This window comes from Struthio camelus, chromosome 10 (assembly GCF_040807025.1).
Source record: "Struthio camelus isolate bStrCam1 chromosome 10, bStrCam1.hap1, whole genome shotgun sequence".
NCBI lineage: Eukaryota > Metazoa > Chordata > Aves > Struthioniformes > Struthionidae > Struthio > Struthio camelus.
Genome location: NC_090951.1, coordinates 131,144 through 151,929, shown reverse-complemented (window position 1 = coordinate 151,929; position 20,786 = coordinate 131,144).

Genomic DNA, 20,786 nt, shown 5'->3' with positions numbered 1-20,786 from the left:
AGAGCTGTCCCTTGCTCGTGCCGAGCCCTCAGGAAAGGTCTAGGTGGCCCAGACCCCCTCCAGAGGTCTTCCTTTTCCCCCAGAGTCTCCTTTTGTCCTGGCACACGCCTTGAGGGTCCCCTCTGGTGCCCTCGGGACTACTCTGGCAGGTTTCCCTGTGCCCCAGAGCTGTCTTCGGCCCCCCCACAGCTCTTAGCACTGCTCTCTTCACCTCAGAGCCCCTGGGGAGACCTTTGGGGTGCCCCAGAGCTGTCTTTTGGCTCTCCAGACCCCTTAGACACTGTCTAGGTGGCCCAGACCCCTTCCTCAGCTCCTCCTCCTTCCCTAGAGTGGGGTTTTGGGTCATGTAAACCCTTGAGGGCCCCCTCTGGTGCCCTCGGGACTACTCTGGCAGGTTTCCCTGTGCCCCAGAGCTGTGTAGGTGCCCCCCACAGCTCTTAGCACTGCTGTCTCCACCTCAGAGCCCCTGGGGAGACCTTTGGGGTGCCCCAGAGCTGTCTTTTGGCCCCCCAGACCCCTTAGGCACTGTCTAGGTGGCCCAGACCCCTTCCTCAGCTCCTCCTCCTTCCCTAGAGTGGGGTTTTGGGCCATGTAAACCCTTAAGGGCCCCCTCTGGGGCCCTCGGCACTACTCTGGCAGGTTTCCCTGTGCCCAGAGCTGGATCTTGGCTCCCTAGGCCCCTTCGCACTGCTCTAGAGTACTCCACACCACTCTCTGGCTCTTCCTTGCTAGCCAGAGCTGGCTCTTGCTCGTGCTGAGCCCTCAGGAACGGTCTAGGTGGCCCAGACCCCCTCCTGAGCTCCTCCTCCTTCCCCAGAGTCTCTTTGTGGCCATGCAGAGCCCTTAGAAGCCCTCTCGTGACTTCTGAACTACAATTGCAGTACTCGTTGTGCCCCAGAGCTGTTTTTTGGCCCCCCAGATCCCTTAGGCACTGTCTAGGTGGCCCAGATCCCCTCCTGAGCTCCTCCTCCTTCCCCAGAGTGGTCTTTTAGCTAGGCACACGCCTGGAGGGTCCCCTCTGGTGCCCTCGGGACTACTCTGGCAGGTTTCCCTGTGCCCCAGAGCTGTCTTCGGCCCCCCCACAGCTCTTAGCACTGCTGTCTCCACCTCAGAGCCCCTGGGGAGACCTTTGGCGTGCCCCAGAGCTGTCTTCGGGGCCCACAGAGCTCTTAGCACTGCTGTCTCCACCTCAGAGCCCCTGGGGAGACCTTTGGGGTGCCCCAGAGCTGTCTTTTGGCTCTCCGGACCCCTTAGGCACTGTCTAGGTGGCCCAGACCCCTTCCTCAGCTCCTCCTCCTTCCCTAGAGTGGGGTTTTGGGCCATGTAAACCCTTAAGGGCCCCCTCTGGGGCCCTCGGCACTACTCTGGCAGGTTTCCCTGTGCCCAGAGCTGGATCTTGGCTCCCTAGGCCCCTTCGCACTGCTCTAGAGTACTCCACACCACTCTCTGGCTCTTCCTTGCTAGCCAGAGCTGGCTCTTGCTCATGCTGAGCCCTCAGGAACGGTCTAGGTGGCCCAGACCCCCTCCTGAGCTCCTCCTCCTTCCCCAGAGTCTCTTTGTGGCCATGCAGAGCCCTTAGAAGCCCTCTCGTGACTTCTGAACTACAATTGCAGTACTCGTTGTGCCCCAGAGCTGTTTTTTGGCCCCCCAGATCCCTTAGGCACTGTCTAGGTGGCCCAGATCCCCTCCTGAGCTCCTCCTCCTTCCCCAGAGTGGTCTTTTAGCTAGGCACACGCCTGGAGGGCCCCCTCTGGGGCCCTCGGGACTACTCTGGCAGGTTTCCCTGTGCCCCAGAGATGTCTTCGGGCCCCCCAGAACTCTTAGCACTGCTGTCTCCACCTCAGAGCCCCTGGGGAGACCTTTGGCGTGCCCCACAGCACTCTTTTGGCCCCCCAGACCCCTTAGGCACTGTCTAGGTGGCCCAGACCCCTCCTCAGCTCCTCCTCCTTCCCCAGAATGGGGTTTTGGGTCATGTAAACCCTTGAGGGCCCCCTCTGGTGCCCTCGGGACTACTCTGGCAGGTTTCCCTCTGTCCCAGAGCTGTGTAGGTGCCCCCCACAGCTCTTAGCACTGCTGTCTCCACCTCAGAGCCCCTGGGGAGACCTTTGGGGTGCCCCAGAGCTGTGTTGGGGCCCCCCATAGCTCTTAGCACTGCTCTATCCACCTCAGAGCCCCTGCGGAGACCTTTGGCGTGCCCCAGAGCTGTCTTTTGGCTCTCCGGACCCCTTAGGCACTGTCTAGGTGGCCCAGAGCCCCTCCTCAGCTCCTCCTCCTTCCCCAGAGTGGTCTTTTGGCTAGGCACACGCCTTGAGGGCCCCCTCTGGGGCCCTCGGGACTACTCTGGCAGGTTTCCCTCTGCCCCAGAGCTGGATCTTGGCTCCCTAGGCCCCTTCGCACTGCTCTAGAGCACCCCGCAACACTCTTTGGCTCCTCCTTGCTAGCCAGAGCTGTCTCTTGCTCGTGCTGAGCCCTCAGGAACGGTCTAGGTGGCCCAGACCCCCTCCTGAGCTCCTCCTCCTTCCCCAGAGTCTCTTTGTGGCCATGCAGAGCCCTTAGAAGCCCTCTCGTGACTTCTGAACTACAATTGCAGTACTCGTTGTGCCCCAGAGCTGTTTTTTGGCCCCCCAGATCCTTTAGGCACTGTCTAGGTGGCCCGGATCCCCTCCTAAGCTCCTCTTCCTTCCCCAGAGTTGTCTTTTGGCTAGGCACACGCCTGGAGGGCCCCCTCTGTTGCCCTCGGGACTACTCTGGCAGGTTTCCCTCTGCCCCAGAGCTGGATCTTGGCTCCCTAGGCCCCTTCGCACCGCTCTAGAGCGCTCCGCACCACTCTCTGGCTCCTCCTTGCTAGCCAGAGCTGTCCCTTGCTCGTGCTGAGCCCTCAGGAAAGGTCTAGGTGGCCCAGACCCCCTCCAGAGGTCTTCCTTCTCCCCCAGAGTTGCCTTTTGGCTAGGCACACGCCTTGAGGGCCCCCTCTGGTGCCCTCGGGACTACTCTGGCAGGTTTCCCTGTGCCCCAGAGCTGTCTTCGGCCCCCCCACAGCTCTTAGCACTGCTGTCTCCACCTCAGAGCCCCTGGGGAGACCTTTGGGGTGCCCCAGAGCTGTCTTTTGGCTCTCCAGACCCCTTAGGCACTGTCTAGGTGGCCCAGATCCCCTCCTGAGCTCCTCCTCCTTCCCCAGAGTGGTCTTTTAGCTAGGCACACGCCTTGAGGGCCCCCTCTGCTGCCCTCGGGACTACTCTGGCAGGTTTCCCTGTGCCCCAGAGCTGTCTTCGGCCCCCCCACAGCTCTTAGCACTGCTGTCTCCACCTCAGAGCCCCTGGGCAGACTTTTGGGGTGCCCCACAGCACTCTTTTGGCCCTCCGGACCCCTTAGGCACTGTCTAGGTGGCCCAGATCCCCTCCTGAGCTCCTCCTCCTTCCCCAGAGTGGTCTTTTAGCTAGGCACACGCCTTGAGGGCCCCCTCTGGTGCCCTCGGGACTACTCTGGCAGGTTTCCCTCTGCCCCAGAGCTGTCTTCGGGCCCCCCCACAGCTCTTAGCACTGCTGTCTCCACCTCAGAGCCCCTGGGCAGACTTTTGGGGTGCCCCACAGCACTCTTTTGGCCCTCCGGACCCCTTAGGCACTGTCTAGGTGGCCCAGACCCCTCCTCAGCTCCTCCTCCTTCCCCAGAATGGGGTTTTGGGTCATGTAAACCCTTGAGGGCCCCCTCTGGTGCCCTCGGGACTACTCTGGCAGGTTTCCCTGTGCCCCAGAGCTGTGTAGGTGCCCCCCACAGCTCTTAGCACTGCTCTATCCAGCTCAGAGCCCCTGGGGAGACCACAGCACTGTTTTGGCCCTCCGGACCCTGTAGGCACTGTCTAGGTGGCCCAGACGCCGTCCTCAGCTCCTCCTCCTTCCCCAGAATTGTTTTTTGGCTAGGCACACGCCTTGAGGGCCCCCTCTGGTGCCCTCGGGACTACTGTGGCAGGTGTCCCTGTGCCCCAGAGCTGGATCTTGGCTCCCTAGGCCCCTTCGCACTGCTCTAGAGGGCTCCGCACCACTCTTTGGCTCTTCCTTGCTGCCCAGAGCTGTCCCTTGCTCGTGCCGAGCCCTCAGGAAAGGTCTAGGTGGCCCAGACCCCCTCCAGAGGTCTTCCTTTTCCCCCAGAGTCTCCTTTTGTCCTGGCACACGCCTTGAGGGTCCCCTCTGGTGCCCTCGGGACTACTCTGGCAGGTTTCCCTGTGCCCCAGAGCTGTCTTCGGCCCCCCCACAGCTCTTAGCACTGCTCTCTTCACCTCAGAGCCCCTGGGGAGACCTTTGGGGTGCCCCAGAGCTGTCTTTTGGCTCTCCAGACCCCTTAGACACTGTCTAGGTGGCCCAGACCCCTTCCTCAGCTCCTCCTCCTTCCCTAGAGTGGGGTTTTGGGTCATGTAAACCCTTGAGGGCCCCCTCTGGTGCCCTCGGGACTACTCTGGCAGGTTTCCCTGTGCCCCAGAGCTGTGTAGGTGCCCCCCACAGCTCTTAGCACTGCTGTCTCCACCTCAGAGCCCCTGGGGAGACCTTTGGGGTGCCCCAGAGCTGTCTTTTGGCCCCCCAGACCCCTTAGGCACTGTCTAGGTGGCCCAGACCCCTTCCTCAGCTCCTCCTCCTTCCCTAGAGTGGGGTTTTGGGCCATGTAAACCCTTAAGGGCCCCCTCTGGGGCCCTCGGCACTACTCTGGCAGGTTTCCCTGTGCCCAGAGCTGGATCTTGGCTCCCTAGGCCCCTTCGCACTGCTCTAGAGTACTCCACACCACTCTCTGGCTCTTCCTTGCTAGCCAGAGCTGGCTCTTGCTCGTGCTGAGCCCTCAGGAACGGTCTAGGTGGCCCAGACCCCCTCCTGAGCTCCTCCTCCTTCCCCAGAGTCTCTTTGTGGCCATGCAGAGCCCTTAGAAGCCCTCTCGTGACTTCTGAACTACAATTGCAGTACTCGTTGTGCCCCAGAGCTGTTTTTTGGCCCCCCAGATCCCTTAGGCACTGTCTAGGTGGCCCAGATCCCCTCCTGAGCTCCTCCTCCTTCCCCAGAGTGGTCTTTTAGCTAGGCACACGCCTGGAGGGTCCCCTCTGGTGCCCTCGGGACTACTCTGGCAGGTTTCCCTGTGCCCCAGAGCTGTCTTCGGCCCCCCCACAGCTCTTAGCACTGCTGTCTCCACCTCAGAGCCCCTGGGGAGACCTTTGGCGTGCCCCAGAGCTGTCTTCGGGGCCCACAGAGCTCTTAGCACTGCTGTCTCCACCTCAGAGCCCCTGGGGAGACCTTTGGGGTGCCCCAGAGCTGTCTTTTGGCTCTCCGGACCCCTTAGGCACTGTCTAGGTGGCCCAGACCCCTTCCTCAGCTCCTCCTCCTTCCCTAGAGTGGGGTTTTGGGCCATGTAAACCCTTAAGGGCCCCCTCTGGGGCCCTCGGCACTACTCTGGCAGGTTTCCCTGTGCCCAGAGCTGGATCTTGGCTCCCTAGGCCCCTTCGCACTGCTCTAGAGTACTCCACACCACTCTCTGGCTCTTCCTTGCTAGCCAGAGCTGGCTCTTGCTCATGCTGAGCCCTCAGGAACGGTCTAGGTGGCCCAGACCCCCTCCTGAGCTCCTCCTCCTTCCCCAGAGTCTCTTTGTGGCCATGCAGAGCCCTTAGAAGCCCTCTCGTGACTTCTGAACTACAATTGCAGTACTCGTTGTGCCCCAGAGCTGTTTTTTGGCCCCCCAGATCCCTTAGGCACTGTCTAGGTGGCCCAGATCCCCTCCTGAGCTCCTCCTCCTTCCCCAGAGTGGTCTTTTAGCTAGGCACACGCCTGGAGGGCCCCCTCTGGGGCCCTCGGGACTACTCTGGCAGGTTTCCCTGTGCCCCAGAGATGTCTTCGGGCCCCCCAGAACTCTTAGCACTGCTGTCTCCACCTCAGAGCCCCTGGGGAGACCTTTGGCGTGCCCCACAGCACTCTTTTGGCCCCCCAGACCCCTTAGGCACTGTCTAGGTGGCCCAGACCCCTCCTCAGCTCCTCCTCCTTCCCCAGAATGGGGTTTTGGGTCATGTAAACCCTTGAGGGCCCCCTCTGGTGCCCTCGGGACTACTCTGGCAGGTTTCCCTCTGTCCCAGAGCTGTGTAGGTGCCCCCCACAGCTCTTAGCACTGCTGTCTCCACCTCAGAGCCCCTGGGGAGACCTTTGGGGTGCCCCAGAGCTGTGTTGGGGCCCCCCATAGCTCTTAGCACTGCTCTATCCACCTCAGAGCCCCTGCGGAGACCTTTGGCGTGCCCCAGAGCTGTCTTTTGGCTCTCCGGACCCCTTAGGCACTGTCTAGGTGGCCCAGAGCCCCTCCTCAGCTCCTCCTCCTTCCCCAGAGTGGTCTTTTGGCTAGGCACACGCCTTGAGGGCCCCCTCTGGGGCCCTCGGGACTACTCTGGCAGGTTTCCCTCTGCCCCAGAGCTGGATCTTGGCTCCCTAGGCCCCTTCGCACTGCTCTAGAGCACCCCGCAACACTCTTTGGCTCCTCCTTGCTAGCCAGAGCTGTCTCTTGCTCGTGCTGAGCCCTCAGGAACGGTCTAGGTGGCCCAGACCCCCTCCTGAGCTCCTCCTCCTTCCCCAGAGTCTCTTTGTGGCCATGCAGAGCCCTTAGAAGCCCTCTCGTGACTTCTGAACTACAATTGCAGTACTCGTTGTGCCCCAGAGCTGTTTTTTGGCCCCCCAGATCCTTTAGGCACTGTCTAGGTGGCCCGGATCCCCTCCTAAGCTCCTCTTCCTTCCCCAGAGTTGTCTTTTGGCTAGGCACACGCCTGGAGGGCCCCCTCTGTTGCCCTCGGGACTACTCTGGCAGGTTTCCCTCTGCCCCAGAGCTGGATCTTGGCTCCCTAGGCCCCTTCGCACCGCTCTAGAGCGCTCCGCACCACTCTCTGGCTCCTCCTTGCTAGCCAGAGCTGTCCCTTGCTCGTGCTGAGCCCTCAGGAAAGGTCTAGGTGGCCCAGACCCCCTCCAGAGGTCTTCCTTCTCCCCCAGAGTTGCCTTTTGGCTAGGCACACGCCTTGAGGGCCCCCTCTGGTGCCCTCGGGACTACTCTGGCAGGTTTCCCTGTGCCCCAGAGCTGTCTTCGGCCCCCCCACAGCTCTTAGCACTGCTGTCTCCACCTCAGAGCCCCTGGGGAGACCTTTGGGGTGCCCCAGAGCTGTCTTTTGGCTCTCCAGACCCCTTAGGCACTGTCTAGGTGGCCCAGATCCCCTCCTGAGCTCCTCCTCCTTCCCCAGAGTGGTCTTTTAGCTAGGCACACGCCTTGAGGGCCCCCTCTGCTGCCCTCGGGACTACTCTGGCAGGTTTCCCTGTGCCCCAGAGCTGTCTTCGGGCCCCCCAGAACTCTTAGCACTGCTGTCTCCACCTCAGAGCCCCTGGGGAGACCTTTGGCGTGCCCCAGAGCTGTCTTTTGGCTCTCCGGACCCCTTAGGCACTGTCTAGGTGGCCCAGACCCCTTCCTCAGCTCCTCCTCCTTCCCTAGAGTGGGGTTTTGGGTCATGTAAACCCTTGAGGGCCCCCTCTGGTGCCCTCGGGACTACTCTGGCAGGTTTCCCTCTGCCCCAGAGCTGGATCTTGGCTCCCTAGGCCCCTTCGCACCGCTCTAGAGCGCTCCGCACCACTCTCTGGCTCCTCCTTGCTAGCCAGAGCTGTCCCTTGCTCGTGCTGAGCCCTCAGGAAAGGTCTAGGTGGCCCAGACCCCCTCCAGAGGTCTTCCTTCTCCCCCAGAGTCTCCTTTTGGCTAGGCACACGCCTTGAGGGCCCCCTCTGGTGCCCTCGGGACTACTCTGGCAGGTTTCCCTGTGCCCCAGAGCTGTCTTCGGCCCCCCCACAGCTCTTAGCACTGCTGTCTCCACCTCAGAGCCCCTGGGGAGACCTTTGGGGTGCCCCAGAGCTGTCTTTTGGCCCCCCAGACCCCTTAGGCACTGTCTAGGTGGCCCAGATCCCCTCCTGAGCTCCTCCTCCTTCCCCAGAGTGGTCTTTTAGCTAGGCACACGCCTTGAGGGCCCCCTCTGCTGCCCTCGGGACTACTCTGGCAGGTTTCCCTGTGCCCCAGAGCTGTCTTCGGCCCCCCCACAGCTCTTAGCACTGCTGTCTCCACCTCAGAGCCCCTGGGCAGACTTTTGGGGTGCCCCACAGCACTCTTTTGGCCCTCCGGACCCCTTAGGCACTGTCTAGGTGGCCCAGATCCCCTCCTGAGCTCCTCCTCCTTCCCCAGAGTGGTCTTTTAGCTAGGCACACGCCTTGAGGGTCCCCTCTGGTGCCCTCGGGACTACTCTGGCAGGTTTCCCTGTGCCCCAGAGCTGTCTTCGGGGCCCACAGAGCTCTTAGCACTGCTCTATCCACCTCAGAGCCCCTGCGGAGACCTTTGGCGTGCCCCAGAGCTGTCTTTTGGACCTCCGGACCCCTTAGGCACTGTCTAGGTGGCCCAGACCCCCTCCTCAGCTCCTCCTCCTTCCCTAGAGTGGGGTTTTGGGTCATGTAAACCCTTGAGGGCCCCCTCTGGTGCCCTCGGGACTACTCTGGCAGGTTTCCCTGTGCCCCAGAGCTGTGTAGGTGCCCCCCACAGCTCTTAGCACTGCTCTATCCAGCTCAGAGCCCCTGGGGAGACCACAGCACTGTTTTGGCCCTCCGGACCCTGTAGGCACTGTCTAGGTGGCCCAGACGCCGTCCTCAGCTCCTCCTCCTTCCCCAGAATTGTTTTTTGGCTAGGCACACGCCTTGAGGGCCCCCTCTGGGGCCCTCGGGACTACTGTGGCAGGTGTCCCTGTGCCCCAGAGCTGGATCTTGGCTCCCTAGGCCCCTTCGCACTGCTCTAGAGGGCTCCGCACCACTCTTTGGCTCTTCCTTGCTGCCCAGAGCTGTCCCTTGCTCGTGCCGAGCCCTCAGGAAAGGTCTAGGTGGCCCAGACCCCCTCCAGAGGTCTTCCTTTTCCCCCAGAGTCTCCTTTTGTCCTGGCACACGCCTTGAGGGTCCCCTCTGGTGCCCTCGGGACTACTCTGGCAGGTTTCCCTGTGCCCCAGAGCTGTCTTCGGCCCCCCCACAGCTCTTAGCACTGCTCTCTTCACCTCAGAGCCCCTGGGGAGACCTTTGGCGTGCCCCAGAGCTGTCTTTTGGCTCTCCAGACCCCTTAGACACTGTCTAGGTGGCCCAGACCCCTTCCTCAGCTCCTCCTCCTTCCCTAGAGTGGGGTTTTGGGTCATGTAAACCCTTGAGGGCCCCCTCTGGTGCCCTCGGGACTACTCTGGCAGGTTTCCCTGTGCCCCAGAGCTGTGTAGGTGCCCCCCACAGCTCTTAGCACTGCTGTCTCCACCTCAGAGCCCCTGGGGAGACCTTTGGGGTGCCCCAGAGCTGTCTTTTGGCCCCCCAGACCCCTTAGGCACTGTCTAGGTGGCCCAGACCCCTTCCTCAGCTCCTCCTCCTTCCCTAGAGTGGGGTTTTGGGCCATGTAAACCCTTAAGGGCCCCCTCTGGGGCCCTCGGCACTACTCTGGCAGGTTTCCCTCTGCCCCAGAGCTGGATCTTGGCTCCCTAGGCCCCTTCGCACTGCTCTAGAGGGCTCCGCACCACTCTCTGGCTCTTCCTTGCTAGCCAGAGCTGGCTCTTGCTCGTGCTGAGCCCTCAGGAACGGTCTAGGTGGCCCAGACCCCCTCCTGAGCTCCTCCTCCTTCCCCAGAGTCTCTTTGTGGCCATGCAGAGCCCTTAGAAGCCCTCTCGTGACTTCTGAACTACAATTGCAGTACTCGTTGTGCCCCAGAGCTGTTTTTTGGCCCCCCAGATCCCTTAGGCACTGTCTAGGTGGCCCAGATCCCCTCCTGAGCTCCTCCTCCTTCCCCAGAGTGGTCTTTTAGCTAGGCACACGCCTGGAGGGCCCCCTCTGGTGCCCTCGGGACTACTCTGGCAGGTTTCCCTGTGCCCCAGAGCTGTCTTCGGCCCCCCCACAGCTCTTAGCACTGCTGTCTCCACCTCAGAGCCCCTGGGGAGACCTTTGGCGTGCCCCAGAGCTGTCTTCGGGGCCCACAGAGCTCTTAGCACTGCTGTCTCCACCTCAGAGCCCCTGGGCAGACTTTTGGGGTGCCCCACAGCACTCTTTTGGCCCTCCGGACCCCTTAGGCACTGTCTAGGTGGCCCAGACCCCCTCCTCAGCTCCTCCTCCTTCCCTAGAGTGGCGTTTTGGGTCATGTAAACCCTTGAGGGCCCCCTCTGGTGCCCTCGGGACTACTCTGGCAGGTTTCCCTCTGCCCCAGAGCTGTCTTCGGGGCCCACAGAGCTCTTAGCACTGCTGTCTCCACCTCAGAGCCCCTGGGGAGACCTTTGGGGTGCCCCAGAGCTGTCTTTTGGCCCCCCAGACCCCTTAGGCACTGTCTAGGTGGCCCAGAGCCCCTCCTCAGCTCCTCCTCCTTCCCCAGAGTGGTCTTTTGGCTAGGCACATGCCTTGAGGGCCCCCTCTGGTGCCCTCAGGACTACTCTGGCAGGTTTCCCTCTGCCCCAGAGCTGGATCTTGGCTCCCTAGGCCCCTTCGCAACTCTCTAGAGCACCCCGCAACACTCTTTGGCTCCTCCTTGCTAGCCAGAGCTGTCTCTTGCTCGTGCTGAGCCCTCAGGAACGGTCTAGGTGGCCCAGACCCCCTCCTCAGCTCCTCCTCCTTCCCCAGAGTTGCCTTTTGACTAGGCACACGGCTTGAGGGCCCCCTCTGGGGCCCTCGGGACTACTCTGGCAGGTTTCCCTGTGCCCCAGAACTGTCTTCGGCCCCCCACAGCTCTTAGCAGTGTTCTATCCATCTCAGAGCCCCTGCGGAGACCTTTGGCGTGCCCCAGAGCTGTCTTTTGGCTCTCCGGACCCCTTAGGCACTGTCTAGGTGGCCCAGACGCCGTCCTCAGCTCCTCCTCCTTCCCCAGAGTTGTCTTTTGGCTAGGCACACGCCTTGAGGGTCCCCTCTGGTGCCCTCGGCACTACTGTGGCAGGTGTCCCTGTGCCCCAGAGCTGGATCTTGGCTCCCTAGGCCCCTTCGCATTGCTCTAGAGCACTCCGCAGCACTCTTTGGTTCTTTCTTGCTAGCCAGAGATGTCTCTTGCTCGTGCTGAGCCCTTAGGAACGGTCTAGGTGGCCCAGACCCCCTCCTGTGCTCCTCCTCCTTCCCCAGAGTCTCTTTGTGGCCATGCAGAGCCCTTAGAAGCCCTCTCGTGACTTCTGAACTACAATTGCAGTACTCGTTGTGCCCCAGAGCTGTTTTCTGGCCCCCCAGATCCCTTAGGCACTGTCTAGGTGGCCCGGATCCCCTCCTAAGCTCCTCTTCCTTCCCCAGAGTTGTCTTTTGGCTAGGCACACGCCTGGAGGGCCCCCTCTGGTGCCCTCGGGACTACTCTGGCAGGTTTCCCTCTGCCCCAGAGCTGGATCTTGGCTCCCTAGGCCCCTTCGCACCGCTCTAGAGCGCTCCGCACCACTCTCTGGCTCCTCCTTGCTAGCCAGAGCTGTCCCTTGCTCGTGCTGAGCCCTCAGGAAAGGTCTAGGTGGCCCAGACCCCCTCCAGAGGTCTTCCTTCTCCCCCAGAGTTGCCTTTTGGCTAGGCACACGCCTTGAGGGCCCCCTCTGGTGCCCTCGGGACTACTCTGGCAGGTTTCCCTGTGCCCCAGAGCTGTCTTCGGCCCCCCCACAGCTCTTAGCACTGCTCTCTCCACCTCAGAGCCCCTGCGGAGACCTTTGGGGTGCCCCAGAGCTGTCTTTTGGCCCCCCAGACCCCTTAGGCACTGTCTAGGTGGCCCAGATCCCCTCCTGAGCTCCTCCTCCTTCCCCAGAGTGGTCTTTTGGCTAGGCACACGCCTTGAGGGCCCCCTCTGCTGCCCTCGGGACTACTCTGGCAGGTTTCCCTGTGCCCCAGAGCTGTCTTCGGCCCCCCCAGAACTCTTAGCACTGCTCTCTCCACCTCAGAGCCCCTGGGCAGACTTTTGGGGTGCCCCACAGCACTCTTTTGGCCCTCCGGACCCCTTAGGCACTGTCTAGGTGGCCCAGACCCCCTCCTCAGCTCCTCCTCCTTCCCTAGAGTGGGGTTTTGGGTCATGTAAACCCTTGAGGGCCCCCTCTGGTGCCCTCGGGACTACTCTGGCAGGTTTCCCTGTGCCCCAGAGCTGTGTAGGTGCCCCCCACAGCTCTTAGCACTGCTCTATCCAGCTCAGAGCCCCTGGGGAGACCACAGCACTGTTTTGGCCCTCCGGACCCCTTAGGCACTGTCTAGGTGGCCCAGACGCCGTCCTCAGCTCCTCCTCCTTCCCCAGAGTTGTCTTTTGGCTAGGCACACGCCTTGAGGGCCCCCTCTGGGGCCCTCGGGACTACTCTGGCAGGTTTCCCTCTGCCCCAGAGCTGGATCTTGGCTCCCTAGGCCCCTTCGCACTGCTCTAGAGGGCTCCGCACCACTCTTTGGCTCTTCCTTGCTGCCCAGAGCTGTCCCTTGCTCGTGCCGAGCCCTCAGGAAAGGTCTAGGTGGCCCAGACCCCCTCCAGAGGTCTTCCTTTTCCCCCAGAGTCTCCTTTTGTCCTGGCACACGCCTTGAGGGTCCCCTCTGGTGCCCTCGGGACTACTCTGGCAGGTTTCCCTGTGCCCCAGAGCTGTCTTCGGCCCCCCCACAGCTCTTAGCACTGCTGTCTCCACCTCAGAGCCCCTGGGGAGACCTTTGGGGTGCCCCAGAGCTGTCTTTTGGCTCTCCGGACCCCTTAGGCACTGTCTAGGTGGCCCAGACCCCTTCCTCAGCTCCTCCTCCTTCCCTAGAGTGGGGTTTTGGGTCATGTAAACCCTTGAGGGCCCCCTCTGGTGCCCTCGGGACTACTCTGGCAGGTTTCCCTCTGCCCCAGGGCTGGATCTTGGCTCCCTAGGCCCCTTCGCACCGCTCTAGAGCGCTCCGCACCACTCTCTGGCTCCTCCTTGCTAGCCAGAGCTGTCCCTTGCTCGTGCTGAGCCCTCAGGAAAGGTCTAGGTGGCCCAGACCCCCTCCAGAGGTCTTCCTTCTCCCCCAGAGTTGCCTTTTGGCTAGGCACACGCCTTGAGGGCCCCCTCTGGTGCCCTCGGGACTACTCTGGCAGGTTTCCCTGTGCCCCAGAGCTGTCTTCGGCCCCCCCACAGCTCTTAGCACTGCTCTCTCCACCTCAGAGCCCCTGGGGAGACCTTTGGGGTGCCCCAGAGCTGTCTTTTGGCCCCCCAGACCCCTTAGGCACTGTCTAGGTGGCCCAGATCCCCTCCTGAGCTCCTCCTCCTTCCCCAGAGTGGTCTTTTAGCTAGGCACACGCCTTGAGGGCCCCCTCTGGGGCCCTCGGGACTACTCTGGCAGGTTTCCCTGTGCCCCAGAGCTGTCTTCGGCCCCCCCACAGCTCTTAGCACTGCTCTCTTCACCTCGGAGCCCCTGGGGAGACCTTTGGGGTGCCCCAGAGCTGTCTTTTGGCTCTCCAGACCCCTTAGACACTGTCTAGGTGGCCCAGACCCCTTCCTCAGCTCCTCCTCCTTCCCTAGAGTGGGGTTTTGGGTCATGTAAACCCTTGAGGGCCCCCTCTGGTGCCCTCGGGACTACTCTGGCAGGTTTCCCTCTGCCCAAGAGCTGTCTTCGGGGCCCACAGAGCTCTTAGCACTGCTGTCTCCACCTCAGAGCCCCTGGGGAGACCTTTGGGGTGCCCCAGAGCTGTCTTTTGGCCCCCCAGACCCCTTAGGCACTGTCTAGGTGGCCCAGACCCCTCCTCAGCTCCTCCTCCTTCCCCAGAATGGGGTTTTGGGTCATGTAAACCCTTGAGGGCCCCCTCTGGTGCCCTCAGGACTACTCTGGCAGGTTTCCCTCTGCCCCAGAGCTCTGTAGGTGCCCCCCACAGCTCTTAGCACCGCTCTCTCCACCTCAGAGCCCCTGGGGAGACCTTTGGGGTGCCCCAGAGCTGTGTTGGGGCCCCCCATAGCTCTTAGCACTGCTCTATCCACCTCAGAGCCCCTGCGGAGACCTTTGGCGTGCCCCAGAGCTGTCTTTTGGCTCTCCGGACCCCTTAGGCACTGTCTAGGTGGCCCAGAGCCCCTCCTCAGCTCCTCCTCCTTCCCCAGAGTGGTCTTTTGGCTAGGCACATGCCTTGAGGGCCCCCTCTGGTGCCCTCGGGACTACTCTGGCAGGTTTCCCTCTGCCCCAGAGCTGGATCTTGGCTCCCTAGGCCCCTTCGCAACTCTCTAGAGCACCCCACAACACTCTTTGGCTCCTCCTTGCTAGCCAGAGCTGTCTCTTGCTCGTGCTGAGCCCTCAGGAACGGTCTAGGTGGCCCAGACCCCCTCCTCAGCTCCTCCTCCTTCCCCAGAGTGGTCTTTTGGCTAGGCACACACCTTGAGGGCCCCCTCTGGTGCCCTCGGGACTACTCTGGCAGGTTTCCCTGTGCCCCAGACCTGTCTTCGGCCCCCCCACAGCTCTTAGCAGTGTTCTATCCATCTCAGAGCCCCTGCGGAGACCTTTGGCGTGCCCCAGAGCTGTCTTTTGGCTCTCCGGACCCCTTAGGCACTGTCTAGGTGGCCCAGACGCCGTCCTCAGCTCCTCCTCCTTCCCCAGAGTTGTCTTTTGGCTAGGCACACGCCTTGAGGGCCCCCTCTGGGGCCCTTGGGTCTACTCTGGCAGGTGTCCCTGTGCCCCAGAGCTGGATCTTGGCTCCCTAGGCCCCTTCGCACTGCTCTAGAGCACTCCGCAGCACTCTCTGGCTCTTCCTTGCTAGCCAGAGATGTCTCTTGCTCGTGCTGAGCCCTTAGGAACGGTCTAGGTGGCCCAGACCCCCTCCTGAGCTCCTCCTCCTTCCCCAGAGTCTCTTTGTGGCCATGCAGAGCCCTTAAAAGCCCTCTCGTGACTTCTGAACTACAATTGCAGTACTCGTTGTGCCCCAGAGCTGTTTTTTGGCCCCCCAGATCCTTTAGGCACTGTCTAGGTGGCCCGGATCCCCTCCTAAGCTCCTCTTCCTTCCCCAGAGTTGTCTTTTGGCTAGGCACACGCCTGGAGGGCCCCCTCTGGTGCCCTCGGGACTACTCTGGCAGGTTTCCCTCTGCCCCAGAGCTGGATCTTGGCTCCCTAGGCCCCTTCGCACCGCTCTAGAGCGCTCCGCACCACTCTCTGGCTCCTCCTTGCTAGCCAGAGCTGTCCCTTGCTCGTGCTGAGCCCTCAGGAAAGGTCTAGGTGGCCCAGACCCCCTCCAGAGGTCTTCCTTCTCCCCCAGAGTCTCCTTTTGGCTAGGCACACGCCTTGAGGGCCCCCTCTGGTGCCCTCGGGACTACTCTGGCAGGTTTCCCTGTGCCCCAGAGCTGTCTTCGGCCCCCCCACAGCTCTTAGCACTGCTCTCTCCACCTCAGAGCCCCTGGGGAGACCTTTGGGGTGCCCCAGAGCTGTCTTTTGGCCCCCCAGACCCCTTAGGCACTGTCTAGGTGGCCCAGATCCCCTCCTGAGCTCCTCCTCCTTCCCCAGAGTGGTCTTTTAGCTAGGCACACGCCTTGAGGGCCCCCTCTGCTGCCCTCGGGACTACTCTGGCAGGTTTCCCTGTGCCCCAGAGCTGTCTTCGGCCCCCCCAGAACTCTTAGCACTGCTGTCTCCACCTCAGAGCCCCTGGGCAGACTTTTGGGGTGCCCCACAGCACTCTTTTGGCCCTCCGGACCCCTTAGGCACTGTCTAGGTGGCCCAGATCCCCTCCTGAGCTCCTCCTCCTTCCCCAGAGTGGTCTTTTAGCTAGGCACACGCCTTGAGGGCCCCCTCTGGGGCCCTCGGGACTACTCTGGCAGGTTTCCCTCTGCCCCAGAGCTGTCTTCGGCCCCCCCACAGCTCTTAGCACTGCTGTCTCCACCTCAGAGCCCCTGGGGAGACCTTTGGCGTGCCCCACAGCACTCTTTTGGCCCCCCAGACCCCTTAGGCACTGTCTAGGTGGCCCAGACCCCTCCTCAGCTCCTCCTCCTTCCCCAGAATGGGGTTTTGGGTCATGTAAACCCTTGAGGGCCCCCTCTGGTGCCCTCGGGACTACTCTGGCAGGTTTCCCTGTGCCCCAGAGCTGTGTAGGTGCCCCCCACAGCTCTTAGCACTGCTCTATCCAGCTCAGAGCCCCTGGGGAGACCACAGCACTGTTTTGGCCCTCCGGACCCTGTAGGCACTGTCTAGGTGGCCCAGACGCCGTCCTCAGCTCCTCCTCCTTCCCCAGAATTGTTTTTTGGCTAGGCACACGCCTTGAGGGCCCCCTCTGGTGCCCTCGGGACTACTGTGGCAGGTGTCCCTGTGCCCCAGAGCTGGATCTTGGCTCCCTAGGCCCCTTCGCACTGCTCTAGAGGGCTCCGCACCACTCTTTGGCTCTTCCTTGCTGCCCAGAGCTGTCCCTTGCTCGTGCCGAGCCCTCAGGAAAGGTCTAGGTGGCCCAGACCCCCTCCAGAGGTCTTCCTTTTCCCCCAGAGTCTCCTTTTGTCCTGGCACACGCCTTGAGGGTCCCCTCTGGTGCCCTCGGGACTACTCTGGCAGGTTTCCCTGTGCCCCAGAGCTGTCTTCGGCCCCCCCACAGCTCTTAGCACTGCTCTCTTCACCTCAGAGCCCCTGGGGAGACCTTTGGGGTGCCCCAGAGCTGTCTTTTGGCTCTCCAGACCCCTTAGACACTGTCTAGGTGGCCCAGACCCCTTCCTCAGCTCCTCCTCCTTCCCTAGAGTGGGGTTTTGGGTCATGTAAACCCTTGAGGGCCCCCTCTGGTGCCCTCGGGACTACTCTGGCAGGTTTCCCTGTGCCCCAGAGCTGTGTAGGTGCCCCCCACAGCTCTTAGCACTGCTGTCTCCACCTCAGAGCCCCTGGGCAGACTTTTGGGGTGCCCCACAGCACTCTTTTGGCCCTCCGGACCCCTTAGGCACTGTCTAGGTGGCCCAGACCCCCTCCTCAGCTCCTCCTCCTTCCCTAGAGTGGGGTTTTGGGCCATGTAAACCCTTAAGGGCCCCCTCTGGGGCCCTCGGCACTACTCTGGCAGGTTTCCCTGTGCCCAGAGCTGGATCTTGGCTCCCTAGGCCCCTTCGCACTGCTCTAGAGTACTCCACACCACTCTCTGGCTCTTCCTTGCTAGCCAGAGCTGGCTCTTGCTCATGCTGAGCCCTCAGGAACGGTCTAGGTGGCCCAGACCCCCTCCTGAGCTCCTCCTCCTTCCCCAGAGTCTCTTTGTGGCCATGCAGAGCCCTTAGAAGCCCTCTCGTGACTTCTGAACTACAATTGCAGTACTCGTTGTGCCCCAGAGCTGTTTTTTGGCCCCCCAGATCCTTTAGGCACTGTCTAGGTGGCCCAGATCCCCTCCTGAGCTCCTCCTCCTTCCCCAGAGTGGTCTTTTAGCTAGGCACACGCCTGGAGGGCCCCCTCTGGGGCCCTCGGGACTACTCTGGCAGGTTTCCCTGTGCCCCAGAGCTGTCTTCGGGCCCCCCAGAACTCTTAGCACTGCTGTCTCCACCTCAGAGCCCCTGGGGAGACCTTTGGCGTGCCCCACAGCACTCTTTTGGCCCCCCAGACCCCTTAGGCACTGTCTAGGTGGCCCAGACCCCTCCTCAGCTCCTCCTCCTTCCCCAGAATGGGGTTTTGGGTCATGTAAACCCTTGAGGGCCCCCTCTGGTGCCCTCGGGACTACTCTGGCAGGTTTCCCTCTGTCCCAGAGCTGTGTAGGTGCCCCCCACAGCTCTTAGCACTGCTGTCTCCACCTCAGAGCCCCTGGGGAGACCTTTGGGGTGCCCCAGAGCTGTGTTGGGGCCCCCCATAGCTCTTAGCACTGCTCTATCCACCTCAGAGCCCCTGCGGAGACCTTTGGCGTGCCCCAGAGCTGTCTTTTGGCTCTCCGGACCCCTTAGGCACTGTCTAGGTGGCCCAGAGCCCCTCCTCAGCTCCTCCTCCTTCCCCAGAGTGGTCTTTTGGCTAGGCACACGCCTTGAGGGCCCCCTCTGGTGCCCTCGGGACTACTCTGGCAGGTTTCCCTCTGCCCCAGAGCTGGATCTTGGCTCCCTAGGCCCCTTCGCACTGCTCTAGAGCACCCCGCAACACTCTTTGGCTCCTCCTTGCTAGCCAGAGCTGTCTCTTGCTCGTGCTGAGCCCTCAGGAACGGTCTAGGTGGCCCAGACCCCCTCCTGAGCTCCTCCTCCTTCCCCAGAGTCTCTTTGTGGCCATGCAGAGCCCTTAGAAGCCCTCTCGTGACTTCTGAACTACAATTGCAGTACTCGTTGTGCCCCAGAGCTGTTTTTTGGCCCCCCAGATCCTTTAGGCACTGTCTAGGTGGCCCGGATCCCCTCCTAAGCTCCTCTTCCTTCCCCAGAGTTGTCTTTTGGCTAGGCACACGCCTGGAGGGCCCCCTCTGGTGCCCTCGGGACTACTCTGGCAGGTTTCCCTCTGCCCCAGAGCTGGATCTTGGCTCCCTAGGCCCCTTCGCACCGCTCTAGAGCGCTCCGCACCACTCTCTGGCTCCTCCTTGCTAGCCAGAGCTGTCCCTTGCTCGTGCTGAGCCCTCAGGAAAGGTCTAGGTGGCCCAGACCCCCTCCAGAGGTCTTCCTTCTCCCCCAGAGTCTCCTTTTGGCTAGGCACACGCCTTGAGGGCCCCCTCTGGTGCCCTCGGGACTACTCTGGCAGGTTTCCCTGTGCCCCAGAGCTGTCTTCGGCCCCCCCACAGCTCTTAGCACTGCTGTCTCCACCTCAGAGCCCCTGGGGAGACCTTTGGGGTGCCCCAGAGCTGTCTTTTGGCCCCCCAGACCCCTTAGGCACTGTCTAGGTGGCCCAGATCCCCTCCTGAGCTCCTCCTCCTTCCCCAGAGTGGTCTTTTGGCTAGGCACACGCCTTGAGGGCCCCCTCTGGGGCCCTCGGGACTACTCTGGCAGGTTTCCCTGTGCCCCAGAGCTGTCTTCGGGCCCCCCAGAACTCTTAGCACTGCTGTCTCCACCTCAGAGCCCCTGGGCAGACTTTTGGGGTGCCCCACAGCACTCTTTTGGCCCTCCGGACCCCTTAGGCACTGTCTAGGTGGCCCAGACCCCCTCCTCAGCTCCTCCTCCTTCCCTAGAGTGGGGTTTTGGGTCATGTAAACCCTTGAGGGCCCCCTCTGGTGCCCTCGGGACTACTCTGGCAGGTTTCCCTCTGCCCCAGAGCTGTCTTCGGGGCCCACAGAGCTCTTAGCACTGCTGTCTCCACCTCAGAGCCCCTGGGGAGACCTTTGGGGTGCCCCAGAGCTGTCTTTTGGCTCTCCGGACCCCTTAGGCACTGTCTAGGTGGCCCAGAGCCCCTCCTCAGCTCCTCCTCCTTCCCCAGAGTGGTCTTTTGGCTAGGCACATGCCTTGAGGGCCCCCTCTGGTGCCCTCGGGACTACTCTGGCAGGTTTCCCTCTGCCCCAGAGCTGGATCTTGGCTCCCTAGGCCCCTTCGCAACTCTCTAGAGCACCCCGCAACACTCTTTGGCTCCTCCTTGCTAGCCAGAGCTGTCTCTTGCTCGTGCTGAGCCCTCAGGAACGGTCTAGGTGGCCCAGACCCCCTCCTCAGCTCCTCCTCCTTCCCCAGAGTTGCCTTTTGACTAGGCACACGCCTTGAGGGCCCCCTCTGGTGCCCTCGGGACTACTCTGGCAGGTTTCCCTGTGCCCCAGAACTGTCTTCGGCCCCCCCACAGCTCTTAGCAGTGTTCTATCCATCTCAGAGCCCCTGGGGAGACCTTTGGGGTGCCCCAGAGCTGTCTTTTGGCTCTCCAGACCCCTTAGACACTGTCTAGGTGGCCCAGACCCCTTCCTCAGCTCCTCCTCCTTCCCTAGAGTGGGGTTTTGGGTCATGTAAACCCTTGAGGGCCCCCTCTGGTGCCCTCGGGACTACTCTGGCAGGTTTCCCTGTGCCCCAGAGCTGTGTAGGTGCCCCCCACAGCTCTTAGCACTGCTGTCTCCACCTCAGAGCCCCTGGGCAGACTTTTGGGGTGCCCCACAGCACTCTTTTGGCCCTCCGGACCCCTTAGGCACTGTCTAGGTGGCCCAGACCCCCTCCTCAGCTCCTCCTCCTTCCCTAGAGTGGGGTTTTGGGCCATGTAAACCCTTAAGGGCCCCCTCTGGGGCCCTCGGCACTACTCTGGCAGGTTTCCCTGTGCCCAGAGCTGGATCTTGGCTCCCTAGGCCCCTTCGCACTGCTCTAGAGTACTCCACACCACTCTCTGGCTCTTCCTTGCTAGCCAGAGCTGGCTCTTGCTCATGCTGAGCCCTCAGGAACGGTCTAGGTGGCCCAGACCCCCTCCTGAGCTCCTCCTCCTTCCCCAGAGTCTCTTTGTGGCCATGCAGAGCCCTTAGAAGCCCTCTCGTGACTTCTGAACTACAATTGCAGTACTCGTTGTGCCCCAGAGCTGTTTTTTGGCCCCCCAGATCCTTTAGGCACTGTCTAGGTGGCCCAGATCCCCTCCTGAGCTCCTCCTCCTTCCCCAGAGTGGTCTTTTAGCTAGGCACACGCCTGGAGGGCCCCCTCTGGGGCCCTCGGGACTACTCTGGCAGGTTTCCCTGTGCCCCAGAGCTGTCTTCGGGCCCCCCAGAACTCTTAGCACTGCTGTCTCCACCTCAGAGCCCCTGGGGAGACCTTTGGCGTGCCCCACAGCACTCTTTTGGCCCCCCAGACCCCTTAGGCACTGTCTAGGTGGCCCAGACCCCTCCTCAGCTCCTCCTCCTTCCCCAGAATGGGGTTTTGGGTCATGTAAACCCTTGAGGGCCCCCTCTGGTGCCCTCGGGACTACTCTGGCAGGTTTCCCTCTGTCCCAGAGCTGTGTAGGTGCCCCCCACAGCTCTTAGCACTGCTGTCTCCA